General features: G+C 48.1%; 1 protein-coding gene across 1 annotated transcript in view; it reads left to right on the top strand.

Moving 5' to 3' along the window:
- Positions 1-13,043, top strand: part of tjp1b (tight junction protein 1b) — a 117,106-nt gene that overhangs the window by 50,809 nt on the left and 53,254 nt on the right. The gene's annotated exons all lie outside the window — the stretch shown is intronic.

Here is a 13,043-nt window from a genome sequence, read left to right as displayed (position 1 = left end):
CTAAAAGCAACTTAAAAAAACACTTTAAGTTCCTACAAGATTTTTCAAATATACTAATACTGCCATCTGACAAATCAATCCAAACAACACACACACACAGGTGAAACCTTCCAGGCATGAAGGTTGGGCTTTTAAGAGGACATACCACCTGAGGGACAGAAAGACTGGAAGCCAGATTTCATGTTATTATCAGCAGGCCCAGGGGCTGACGAGGGTGTTTTGTTTTGTTTTGTTTTATCTTATAGTTTATAATATAGTATTTATGATAAAGTCATCCCCGCCTTTACCAAGCTAACCTTAATTTATCTGTTGTTCGTGCTGTGCCGAAGAGGAACTGCACGTTCACTGAGAAGTTATGATTTCTCTCTCTTAGGTCTAGGAATATACACACTCACAGTGTATACAGACTGGACCCCAGTGTGTGTGTGTGTGTGTGTGTGCGCGCGAGTGTGTGCTGACGTGGGTGCATATGCTCATGTACACATTGTGTGTGTGTGTGTGTGCTGATGTGGGTGCATAATCTTATGTACACATTGTGTGTGTGTGTGGTGTTTTTGCGCAAGTGTGTGCTGATGTGGGTGCATATGCTCATGTACACATTGTGTGTGTGTGTGTGTGTGTGTGTGTGTGTGTGTGTGTGTGTGTGTGTGCGAGTGCGAGTGTGTGCTGATGTGGGTGCATATGCTCATGTACACATTGTGTGTGTGTGTGTGTGTGCTGATGTGGGTGCATATGCTCATGTACACACTGTGTGTGTGTGTAAGTGTCATGGCACTTTCTGGACAATGGCAAAAACACGGCAGGACAAAAATCATAACATTTTAAAATATTTATTATACACTTAAGATCAAAGGGGAAAAGAAGAAAGGAAGGTTCATAAATGTTAAATCCACACTCAGATGCCGGCTGTGAGCAGATCAGTCAAAAAAAACCAGCATCGCTTCGGAAACAGTGTATTGCTTCGGGAACAGTGCATTGCTTCGGAAACAGTGCATTGCTTCGGGAAAGCAGGCCTCGATCTCAGGCCGCCATCTCAGACTCTCCCTCTGAGCGTGGCGAACGCTGCCGTGACGACAACAGTGTGGCGCAGCTCTGACGCAGAATGGCCTCCTATGACGCAGAACCCTCCCCTTGCTATAGGCTGCAACACCAACCGCGTGTTCACGGGTAGAGCGAGCAATTAGGCATCATCCACACACACACACACACACACACACACACATCAACACACAGGGACGTAACAGAAAGCTGATAGAACACACTGTGTGTGTGTTTGTGTGTGTGTGTGTGTGTGTGTGTGTGTGTGTGTGTGTGTGTGTGTGTGTGTGTGTGTGTGTGTGTTGCTGATGGGGCATTTCTCGGTGATGGACAGTCTCTACCCCTGTGCTTCAGAACTTGAAAGTAGCTCTTCATGATCCAGTTCATCTTTTCAGCCCTTTTTTGGGGGGGTAAAAATGCATCGTACTGTACCGTAAATCTCTTCACAGTAAATTGCAGCGCCTTACCAGCAAACACCCGGCTGATTCATGACCTGAGACGGTCCCAGCGTCAGCCAGTGGTCCAGTTAAATTCAAAATGAATGCTGTTCTTATGAAAGACTGGCCAACACTGCACTTTTGCTCCCTCTCTCCCTCTCTCCCTCTCTCTCTCAGTCTATCTATCTACCTCTCCTTCAAAGACACACTTTCTCACCTTCTCTCCGTCCTCTCTCCCGGTCTCTGCAGCCGTCTCTTTATCTCCTTCACTGGTGCTCTGCAAATAATCCTGGGAAAGGGTTCGCCTATAAATTGTGCTGACTGTATTGACATGCCTGGTGATTTACGGGGTGTGCCCTGATCTGGAGATGAAGCTGGGTTGAAGGTAAAGAATCTGTGGGGTTTCAACTAGACCGAGCGACTTCATATTTAATCTGACCTAGTTTAGTTTGTAAGTCCCTCCCCAGAGTCAGCTGGTCTAGTTTACTGCTTTTGTTGGTGATCGGATGTGTTGTGTGTTTCACAAAGGTGAACGAAGCATCCCTATGGCGATAGAACACTATGGCGATAGAACTTTACATGGGAAGTTTGGGATAGACCATGGGTTGTCAAATTATTTACTTTACAAAATGATGGTAAATTATCGTAGGTCATCCAAAAATGAGAAATATCGTACATACTGATGGCCAGCGTCCAGAAATGGGGTACATACTGATGGTCAGGATACATGCGTCCAGAAATGGGTTACACACTGATGGCCAGTGGACAGAAATAGGGTACATACTGATGGTCAGGATACATACGTACAGAAATAGGGTACATACTGATTGCCAGCGGACAGAAATAGGGTACACACTGATGGTCAGGATACATGCGTCCAGAAATAGGGTACACACTGATGGCCAGCGGACAGAAATAGGGTACACACTGATGGTCAGCGGACAGAAATAGGGTACACATTGATGGGCAGGATGCAAACGTGAAGAAACGGTGTATGATGCTCCTGATTTCTGAGTGTGGTCTCCTTATCGCTGTCCGAGGTGCTGAAACCCTGCTGACCAGAGGGCTGTTTCTGTACACCTGTCAGCCCAGTAGTCCTATGATAGAGATGTTTCTTTCTCCCTGTAGTCCTACAATAGAAATGTTTCTCTGGCCATTTAAGCAAACTGGATGGATGTTTCTGTGTGCTTCCCAGTAGACGGTAGGGTTGTTTGTGTGCTTCTCCATAGACTAGAGGGATGTTTTTCCAGAAGGCTGAACCTCCGTGTGTGTGTGTGTGTGTGTGTGTGTGTGTGTGTGCTGCCATGCAGGCAGAAGATGAAAAGTGTGTACCCTTCCACCATCTCTCCACTCCGCTGTTGTTCATTTAGTCTAATGGACAGCATTCTGCTTGATCAGCTAAACAATGCTGGGTTAGCTCCCTACATGAGTCTGATGTGCAAGGACAACCGAATCACTCAAACATTTGCCCAGGCTTTGCACCACAGCAGTCCCTGTCAGCCTCAGGTTTAAAAGCACCTCCGCCTTCTATTATGTCTTCAATGCAACACTGCGTTATGTGTAAAAGTGTGTAAGTGTGTGTGTGTGTGTGTGTGTGTGTGTGTGTGTGTGAGAGAGCATGAGCACAAATCTTTTCATCTCAGTTGATGTCAGTCTCTGACCTCAGCCTTTGCTGGTTTGTTTTAGCTATCCTTTATCTATCTCTTTGTGTTATAAAGTAGTTGTTAAGTCTGTGAGAGTGTTTAGTCTGTGTGAGAGTGTTTAGTCAGTGTGAGAGTATTTAGTCTGTGTGAGTGTTTGGTCTGTGTGTGTCTGAGCGCAGCTCTGCTGCTTTCTCTGAGTGCTGCTGCGCGTGGATGCCCACGGAGGGACCATATGCTGTGGAGGCTCACACTCGCGCCCCCTTTGAGCGCGAGAATAATGCACACGCGCACACATTTCGCACCGCCGGGGAAACGTTATGTAATGGAAATTTAACAAGCGGATTCTGTGTGATTAGAAATGCACGTTGAAAGGGAATACGCCTTTTGAATTAGATAAATAGCGTGGAAAATACCAGAACAAAGACGGAGAGCAGGCGCTATGTTAACGTCTTTGAACTCTGTGAGGATCAAAGCCTTTATGACTAGAGGGTTGCGGCGCAATGCAATCAAATCACGGGGGAAAGTAAATATTTATTTATGGCAAGATCAGTCACACACAGTGTTTTGTCAGGAGATTTTTTCTTACACGGTTTCTTACAGTGCCTCGTTTGCAACGTTTAATTTTATGTCCAGCATTAATCGCACACAGCCTTGCGCAGTGGCACAGATAGTGTGTGAGGAGCCAATTAGCCTGTTCTCCTTTGTTATACCGCCTAATAAGCAGACCAAGCACAGATAACAACGCCAACCCGAGCCCACGGTGCCTTTTTCTGCATGTTCAGCGGATTCACGTGTATTCAAGCAGCGACCTCCACATGTCCCCCCTCACACCCCCGGTAACCTGTGCTGTAGCGAGGGAACCCTTCTTGTGTAAATGAGTCAGACCTCAGAGGGAGCTGCTCGGTCGTGGCACGGGGCAGTGAGACTCGCGTGCCGCTGATCTCCTGCAGAGGGCAGAGTTTTACTATTAAAGCGCACGCTCTCAATCCCCGCGAAAATAATGACCTTATATATGAACCGCTGCGCTGCGCTGCGCTGCTTGCGGGCGCCCGGTGTGAGGATTGACGGGGAGAATTGGAGAGTTACCGTAGAGCACGGACTCGGTGGATTGTCAGCCACCTGTCCTATCCCATGCAGAGTGGAAACGCATTCGTTACTCCGTTAGACGGTGTTGTCCTCGCCGACTCCACAACATACACAGCTGTAGTCTACTGCGCAGCGCGTCCTCGTGCTTTTTTTTTCAGATTTAATTGGTGGTTAATAACCTGGTTGACTTTCGTGTGATCTCCAGTCAAGGTCTTTACGGCCGTGCAGTAGCCAACATAACGACTTGCCTGGTGAATTGGGTTTTGGAAGTGCCTTTGCCCAGTAGCTTTGCTTGAATAGTCTGTCAGACCCATGTAAGTAAGCACAGAAAAGCACTTGTCCGGTTATAAATAATTCATACAATTATTACTTTCCCCAAGGGAAATAATGCAATGATTGTTATGTGTGTGTGTTGGGGGGGCATTGTTGTGTTTATGGATAGAAGATTGAACTATAGGCATGGACCAGGTAGGTCTACAGTTCCCTAGACCCCCCCCCCCCCCCCTACACACACACACACATATATATTCACACAGGACACAAACACACACACAGAGCATACACACACAGCCTTTTGGGGGCTTTTTTTGTTCTCCTCTGCTTGTTTTTGTTGTTGACCAGTGGCGGAATTTCTCGGTAAATGCTGTAGAAACGTTTAGCGGCGATGGTGAAGCAGGTGCCATTGATTTCCAGCGGAAGCGATGGGAGATTTATAGCGCGGTCTGTCTTTGGTGCACTGCGCTATGTTTTGCCCCCAAGCTCACTTCCCCTCTTCCCTTTACCCCGACATCCCACCCTGTCCACCAATGAGAGGGTCAGGCACAGACCAGCCATACACTGGGAGAGAATGCTTTGAGCTGGGCTTAAGTGGAAACTGAAAAAAAAAAATGTAGGGGGGGGGGTGATTGGTTCAGTGAAATGAGTTAATGGTGGAAATGCATTTGGCCGCGGCTGCAGGTATTGTGGTGCCCGGTGGACATAACTCACATGGACAGGCGCTAATACAAGTCTTCACGAGAGTCTGTTTCCCCCGTGCTCTCCGGACACCAGACAGGAAAGCGCTGTAAAACTGTAGAACTGTAAAACTGTAAGACTGTAGAACTGTAAAAGTGTAAGTGTGGCCCCTTCTCCCCTGCCTCACCTTCTCACAGTACTATTCTCAAGGTGACTTTTTTTTTTCTGTGCCAAAATAGTGCATTGTTCTGTCTTTAACCTGGGTTGAATTAAATGCATTCCGTCATTTCAAATGTTTTTCTTAAAACTCTAAACTAAATCCAAAAGGATATCCCTATGTGAATATAACCATTGGATTTTATTGAATATTATTTTGTCAATTATTTAAATTGATTATTTAGGATGTGTTCATCAACATTAGATCGCAAACGCTGAGTTCTAGCGGTAATTACACAATAGGGTCGCTATGGCGTGCTTTATCTCACATGGGCAATGTGGAGTGTGTGTGTGCTCTCAACATAATTATCCAGTGTTCCTGTAATTAAGCTCTATGCTGTATCTACACACATACACACATGCCCAAAAGAGCCCCTCTAGCTTACATGAAGAGACTCAGACAGCAGCTGAGCTGCCATAGCTAATTAATGTGTTTAATTAATCTGCTGTCGTTTTCCTGAGCTGTCTGTGAATTTATAATCGGCCATCGATCGGCCTCTCCCCTCTCTAGAGTCCACTTCCTCACACCAGCTCTTCCTCTACCCCCCCCCCCACACACACACACACACACACACACACCAGCTCCACTGTCAGTGACCCCCCCCCCCACACACACACACACACACACACATCAGTTCCTCTATCAGTGAAGTCTATGGGCATATGAGGGGTGAGGGGTGAGGGGTGAGGGGTGAAGTATATGGGCATATGAGGGGTGAAGTATATGGGCATATGAGGGGTGAAGTATGTGGGCATATGAGGGGTGAAGTATGTGGGCATATGAGGGGTGAAGGGTGAAGGGTGAGGGGTGAAGGGTGAGGGGTGAGGGTGAGGGGTGAAGGGTGAGGTGTGAGGGTGAGGGGTGAGGGGTGAAGTATGTGGGTAAATGAGGGGTGAGGGGTGAGGGGTGAGGGTGAGGGGTGAGGGGTGAAGTATGTGGGCATATGAGGGGTGAAGGGGTGAAGTATATGGGCATATGAGGGGTGAAGTATACGGGCATATGAGGGGTGAAGTATATGGGCATATGAGGGGTGAGGGGTGAGGGGTGAAGTATGTGGGCATATGAGGGGTGAGGAGTGAAGTATATGGGCATATGAGGGGTGAGGAGTGAAGTATATGGGCATATGAGGGGTGAGGGGTGAAGTATATGGGCATATGAGGGGTGAAGTATGTGGGCATATGAGGGGTGAGGGGTGAAGGGTGAAGGGTGAGGGGTGAGGGGTGAAGGGTGAGGGGTGAGGGTGAGGGGTGAAGGGTGAGGTGTGAGGGTGAGGGGTGAGGGGTGAAGTATGTGGGCATATGAGGGGTGAGGGGTGAGGGGTGAAGGGTGAGGGGTGAGGGTGAGGGGTGAAGTATATGGGCATATGAGGGGTGAAGTATATGGGCATATGAGGGGTGAGGGGTGAGGGGTGAAGTCTATGGGCATATGAGGGGTGAGGGGTGAGGGGTGAAGTAAATGGGCATATGAGGGTGCCTCCAAAGTCGATTTTCTGCTGTTGCAGAGATTTATACCCATAGATTTATACACACAGAGAGAGAGAGAGACACACACACACACACACACACTGACGGACACCCACACACACACACCCACACACACACACACACACACACAGACACACACCCACCCCCCCACCCCCCCACACACACACACACACACACAGCAGCTCCTCTATCAGTGACTCCCCCTGTTATTGTTTATAGGTAGTCTATAGATTCCTCTGCCCCTTCATGACTGCTTACTCCTCTTACCTCAATGGTGATTGCTACAGAAGATTCCGTTGCTGCTAATCTAATTAGCTATGATTTGCAGAAGCATGAAATCTCCAGTAGTTTTATTCCCAGGGAGCAAACATACTAATGAAAATGTGCATCTGTACCCTAAGTGGCATTGGATAGAAGCGTCTGCTAAATGACTAAATAGTGCTAATAGCTTTTGTTTTCTCTCTCTCTGTAGTGTGTGAGGGTAAGGTGTGTGTGTGCGTGAGGTGTGTGTGTGTGTGTGTGAGGTGGGTGTGTGTGTGAGGATAAGGTGTGTGTGCGCGTGTGTGAGGGTGAGGTGTGTGTGTGTGTAGGGGGGTGAGGTGTGTGTGGGTGTGAGGGTGAGGTGTGTGTGTGCGAGAGGTGTGTGTGCGAGAGGTGTGTGTGTGGGGGGGTGAGGTGTGTGTGTGTGTGTGTGTGTGTGTGTGTGAGGGGAGAGGTGTGTGTGTGAGATGGGTGAGGTGTGTGTGTGTGGAGGTTTGAGAGGGGCGAGGTGTGTGTGTGTGACAGATGAGGTGTGTTACGTCTGTCCGCCCCTGCCTCTCTCCTTTGCCTTTGATTAAAACCAGCAGCTTTTCTAATCGATGGCAGAGATCCCATCAAACCCGAGGTGTCATCCCCTGCCTCTCTGCATCTGAGCCCCTGAGAAGAGCTGTCTGCGCTGGGGTCCAGGGTCTCTGAGCCCCTCAGAAGAGCGGTCTGCACCGGGGTCGAGGGTCTCTGAGCCCCTCAGAAGAGCTGTCTGCGCCGGGGGTCGAGGGTCGCCCCACTAGCGGGAAGGCTGAATCCACACGGAGATTAGCGGGGGCGAGGCAGAGCAGAGCCGAGGGGCCAGTAGAATGTAGATGAGGATCATCTCTGCTCAGGTTTCTGTCCAGTCAGGGAGAAACAGACAAAATGCGTAACTCTCTTCTACTGTACCTAGAAACAGCGTCTCATTTGGGCTCTTTGTGTGTCTATGGGAATAGCCTATTATTGTGTGTGTGTGTGTGTGTGTGTGTGTGTGTGTGTGTGTGTTTTTGCCCTGTGTGCATTCCTATGTGTTTGTCATGTGTTTCATTTGCGTCATGGAACCACTAAATTTGCAAGCTGTGGCATTCCCTGGAATCCACGGCAACGGATGGTTTTGCATTTAGAATGCCCACTCTCTCCCCAGATCAATACAGCCCAGCACAACCCGTACCACCACCCCGCGCGTACTTCCTGGATATCACTGGTGTAAGATAAAACCAGGAACAAGATGTTGGAAACTTGAGAGGCGGCCCTTTGATGTCTGGGATGGGATTGTGGTTAAAAATAAAGAAAATTGGACTCAATCATTTCCCCCAGAGAGATCGACAGGCCAGTAAGCACAAAATGAGTCCTACTCCAATCAATTGCTTAATTGCTTTACAGTGAGGCGACTCTGTAGAAGCTGACAGGACAGAATCGCGTGGAGCCTCCCCTTTCTACCCCGCTCCTCTCCATGCAGCTGAGATGGGCGCGCACACCCACACACACACACACACACACACACACACATATACACACACACACACACACTCACACTCACACTCACACTCACACACACACACACATACACATACACACATACACACACACACACACACACAAAAACTCACACACACACACCTCCCCTTTCTACCCCTCTCCTCTCCATGCGGCTGAGATGGCCGATCGAAATGAGGAAAGCTCTCATACAGAACCTTGATTACTCACTCTTGGCCTTGAGCGCATCTGATTGGCCATCTCAGCACTAACGACATTTACACAATACTCTGATAATGCGCAGGCCGCTGCCATAATGTATGCACATAAACAAACATGCCGACACATGGAAAGATGCACACACACCGCACTCGCCCGCATTCATCAAACCGCCAGCCAGGGAACGCAAGATGCCAGCTTAGCATCTAAAGGCACACACATAAACACACACACACACACATACAGTACATACACATAAACACACACACATACACACAAACACATACACATAAACACTCACACACATACATACACATAAACACACACACATACTCATAAACACACACATACATACATACACATAAACACACACATATACAGATAAACACACACATACTGTACATACTGTACATACATATAAACACACACATACATACACATGCACATAAACACACACATACATACACGTAAACACACACACATACACATAAACACACATACTGTACATACATAGACATAAACACACACATAAACACACACATACTGTACATACATACACATAAACACACACATACTGTACATACTCATAAACACACACATACATACATACACATGAACACACACACATAAACATAAACACACACATACTGTACATACATAGACATAAACACACTCATACATACATACATACACATAAACACACACATATATACATACACATAAACACACATGCGCACATACAAACACATACATAAACTTTAACACACACGTGCACATACACACACATTCATACATACACATAAACACACACATACATAAATACACATGCACACATACACATAAACACACACATGTGCACAAACACACACATACATACACTTAAACACACACACATACACATAAACACACACACCTGCACATACGCACACATACATACACATAAACACACACACGTGTACATACACATACACACACATACATGCACAAAAACACACACACATACATACACTTAAACACACACACGTGCACATACATACACATACACACACATAAACACACATACACACACATAAACAAACACATACATACACATAAACACACACATACATACACATTAACGCACACACGTGCACATACAGACACACACATACACATAAACGCACACACGTGCACATACAGACACACACATATACACACACTTCTGCATACATGTCCACATGCTCATAGACAAAAAAGCTCCCATTTTAAATCCTGTGTTGCTGGGTATGAAAGGCTGTATTCATTTGGGGAGCATTCTTGTTTTTCTGCTGAGGTCACTATCCAGTATCCAGCCCTCTGTGTGTGTGAGTGTGTGTGTGTGTGTGTGTGTGTGTGTGTGTGTGTGTGTGTGTGTGTGTGTGTGTGTGGTGTGTGTGTGTGTGTGTGTGTGTGTGTGTGTGTGTGTATGTGTGTGTGTGTGTGTATATGTGTGTGTGAGAGTGTGAGTGTGAGTGTGAGTGTGTGTGTGTGTGTGTGTGTGTGTGTGTGTGTGTGTGTGTGTGTGAGTGTGTGTGTGTGTTTCCCCACTGAAAGCGCTGGGGCAGCAGTATTGCGGGAGTGGGCATTAGCGGGTGTTGTGTGGGGCATTAAGGACCGGGCTTGGCCGGTGTGATGTCATGCGGGTGTGTGTGTGTGTGTCGCGGCGCCCGACCACGAGAGACAATGAGCTCAGAGTGTCTCTGAGTTTAAGTGGATCAATACACAGGTTGGAGGTAATAACGCCAGAACTCCACCCTCAGATGAGTATTGTCCACACGGATGTGACTCAACCTCACACCTCCATCAGAGCACAGCACGGGATCGTTACGCTGGCGGGGAAATCCACTGGCTTAGACCGCAACCGTCACACTGGGACTGGCCAAAGTCATCCTTCAGTAGAGCCAACCCCTATGTGCCTGCCAGGCCACACTAGAGAGGGGTGTGTGTGTGTGTGTGTGTGTGACATACAGACCTTTACCCAGAGAGAAGGAAGCCAACAGCCCTGTGGCCATCTGTGCTAGCCACGCATGAGCTCTGAAAGGCAGACCAACTGACTGTTACTGAGGAATCATTCCAGTCTGAGACTGTCGTCGTGGTTACCATGACACCTGTAACCCCTATGAAATGGTGGATTGTTGGTGCCACATAGTAGGTACTCTGGGTCTGTGACAGGGTAAAGATTCTTCAGCTGATTGTTTGGCAGAGCGATTGCAGTACGTGGCTTTGGAGGTGATTTTTGGAAGCTTATTGCAGTCATTTTGGAGGTGATTCAGTGGCTTTGTGGGCAGGAGGAGGGGGGGGGGTCCTGCAGCTGGTTGCAGTGGCGGTGGGGTGGGGGAGGGGGGGGGGGGGGCCTGCAGCTGGTTGCAGTGACGGTGGGGGGGGAAACGAGTGAAACGGTGCAGCAGACGGTGAAACGGTGCAGCAGTGACTCACCCCTGTGGGATGCCTCTCAGACGCTCAGCCCTTTCAGCTCTGCAGCTATTTTTACTTTTTGACAAAGACCCCGCAAATCATATCTCTCCTCACTGAACACCTCACCCCAGTCTACCTGAGCCTGAGCCTGCAGGACAAGGTGCAAAAAGCAGAACAGGTGATATTCTTACTTTATGAAACTATAGGAAACAATAAGGGTCACTTGTGTTTACTGAAGCAACACAACAACTACAACTTATAGGCAAAGAACACATTCAGAATATGGCCTCAAATTGTCCTCTTTAAAGAGTGAAAACGATCACTCTGTCTCTAGACACCAGGAGGTTTGGAATGGAGGCTGAGGAATGAAATGGCAGGAGTGTCTGAGGTTGGTCCATTTTAAAATGGATTCCATGTACTCTGACTAAGGTATGAAGCGAGCAGGAGTGTCTGAGGTTGGTCCATTTTAAAATGGATACCATGTACTCTGACTAAGGTATGAAGCGAGCAGGAGTGTCTGAGGTTGGTCCATTTTAAAATGGATTCCATGTACTCTGACTAAGGTATGAAGCGAGCAGGAGTGTCTGAGGTTGGTCCATTTTAAAATGGATACCATGTACTCTGACTAAGTTATGAAGCGAGCAGGAGTGACCGAGGTTGGGTCCGTTTTAAAATGAATACCATGTACTCTGACTAAGGTATGAAGCGAGCAGGAGTGACCGAGGTTGGGTCCGTTTTAAAATGAATACCATGTACTCTGACTAAGGTATGAAGCGAGCAGGAGTGACCGAGGTTGGTCCATTTTAAAATGAATACCATATACCCTGACTACGTGACTCGCAGCGAGTCAAGTGTGTCCAGTCCCATGGAATAGACAGTAACTTCAGTCGTGACATACACATAATGCATTATAACTAAAAGGGAGTTCTTTAACACAAGAGGACCTTGTATTCTGAGCCACTGAGGGAGCATTGGGTCTCTACGTATAGAGAGGGATCATATTCATTGTGTTCATGTCCACGTGCATATTAGAGGTCATCTCTAAAGATGTATGCTGAAGAACTACAGTGGGCTCTGGTTTGTATTCGCGTGCACGGCTTTCTCTAATGATATGCTTCCTCTCGCTCAGCAGCTCTCCGCTGTGCACTCTGCAAGCATGACACCTCCTGGTTACTGCATCCCATCCCACTGCATCATATTCATTGTGTTCATGTCCACGTGCATATTAGAGGTCATCTCTAAAGATGTATGCTGAAGAACTACAGTGGGCTCTGGTTTGTATTCGCGTGCACGGCTTTCTCTAATGATATGCTTCCTCTCGCTCAGCAGCTCTCCGCTGTGCACTCTGCAAGCATGACACCTCCTGGTTACTGCATCCCTGTGACCTTGCCCCCCCCCCCCCACACACACACACACACCCTCTCCGCCTCCCTGTAGGAGTCCCTCCCCTCCCATCCCTCCTCTCTCCTCCTCCTACGTCAGCAGCATCGCTGGACCCCCGTCTCCTCCCGCACCGCTTGGAGCTCAGGTCATTAGCACCAGAGCGGAGGCCACAGGGGCAGAGCACAGGCAACCGCACAATCACAACGACCCAAACAGGAAGAGAATAGGGGCTGTGGCAGGAGCAGGGGCAGGAGCAGGAGCATGGGCAGGAACAGGGGCAGGAGCAGAAGCAGGAGCAGGGGCAGGGGCAGGGGTGGGGGCAGGAACAAGGGCTGTGGCAGGAGCAGGAGCAGAAGCAGGAGCAGGGGCAGGAGCAGGAGCAGGA

Source organism: Clupea harengus, chromosome 3, assembly GCF_900700415.2.
Source record: "Clupea harengus chromosome 3, Ch_v2.0.2, whole genome shotgun sequence".
NCBI classification, from domain to species: domain Eukaryota; kingdom Metazoa; phylum Chordata; class Actinopteri; order Clupeiformes; family Clupeidae; genus Clupea; species Clupea harengus.
The sequence above is the reverse complement of the archived record's forward strand: the minus strand, read 5'-3'. Positions and strand labels throughout refer to the sequence as shown.